The sequence below is a fragment of the Suricata suricatta genome, chromosome X, assembly GCF_006229205.1.
Source record: "Suricata suricatta isolate VVHF042 chromosome X, meerkat_22Aug2017_6uvM2_HiC, whole genome shotgun sequence".
NCBI classification, from domain to species: domain Eukaryota; kingdom Metazoa; phylum Chordata; class Mammalia; order Carnivora; family Herpestidae; genus Suricata; species Suricata suricatta.
In genome coordinates this window covers 69,876,111-69,877,313 of record NC_043717.1, presented here as the reverse complement: position 1 = coordinate 69,877,313, position 1,203 = coordinate 69,876,111, and the positions used below count along the sequence as shown (strand labels likewise).

Here is a 1,203-nt window from a genome sequence, read left to right as displayed (position 1 = left end):
CACACCCCAACTTGTGTCATCACCTCAAAAAATGAAATGTTCCTTATTTCTTGTAATAAATTGTTTGAGTTTAAAAGTTAAAAAAAATGTGACCGTCTAATCAATGGAGATGAGTATAAGGAGCTAGAACTGAGGTGCGGTGTGAAGGGCTTCGTTCATCCTCAGTAAAATGCCACCATTCTCAGAAGAAACAATCAGTTTATTCACTGTAGAGCACAGAAATGAACCAGAAATCTTACAGTGCCCAAGCTTAATTTGAAACCTTCCTTTAGAGAATCGCCTAACCAGTCTCTTGGAGGGTGACAGTCCATATTTCTTTCTACTCTCCAAACCCCTCTCATGGGCCCCAAAAAAGGCCAAGACACATTTTAAGGAATGTTAGTAATCATTCTAGACCCCTGTTAGTGTTGAACCCCGAAACTCTCTCCAGGCCAGATATGAAACAGAACTCCAAAACTAAACATGCACACATTAAACACACAAATACAAAAATCCAAACAAACTGGACTGAGTCTAGTAGAAACTATCAAGCTGCTAGGATGACCAGTCCTCTGGATGTTTTAAAAATCTAAGGATCTGTTATATACACATCCCAAGGGAGTTAGCAGGACACTGGGGGGGGGGGGAGTTTTCCTTAATCCTCTTAGGGTTTCCGATTGAGTCTGAAAATTAAACTGAAAAAAAAAAAAAACCAGAGTAACAGGAGAGAAGCATACAAATGTATTTAATATAAGTTTTACACAGCACAGGAGCCTTTATAAGGAAATAAAGACCCTAAGAAACAGACCTGAGTATTTTATGCTAGGTTTGATGAAGAGTGGCCAGTCATGGAGGAATACGATAATGAGTATGAAGCAAGTGTAGTAAACCTGAGGAACCTTGGCAAAGGCCTCTTTCTTAGGATTCTTCTCAGCATCCCTTTGTCTTAGAAGATATTCTCCTTTCTTCATGCTATAGGGAGGCTACCTCTCACATGAAGGCTTTGTGACCTGTTTCAATGGATGGGGGTGGGGGAAAGTCAAAGTGAGCTTTCTGCTTCTGCCATTTATTCAAAATTCTTTAGCTTAAAGCATTCAATATGCTAAGGTGCCATATTTTGGGATAGCATGTCCTGAACCCCCTCAACACTCATAATCACATTTTGCAGATTGTCAGTGAGCCTCTCACTTACATTTGTGCACAGATTCCTCCTCTCCACACCAG

At 40.3% G+C, this 1,203-nt stretch overlaps 1 long non-coding RNA gene across 3 annotated transcripts in view; it reads right to left on the bottom strand.

Annotated features, from left to right (window-relative positions):
- Positions 1-628: 628 nt before the first annotated feature.
- The window catches only part of LOC115283732, a 28,800-nt gene continuing 28,225 nt past the window's right edge, over positions 629-1,203 (bottom strand). For all 3 annotated transcript variants that reach the window (XR_003905058.1, XR_003905060.1, XR_003905059.1), the window contains one exon: positions 629-989. This is a non-coding gene — a long non-coding RNA (uncharacterized LOC115283732). The remainder of the gene's footprint in view (positions 990-1,203) is intronic.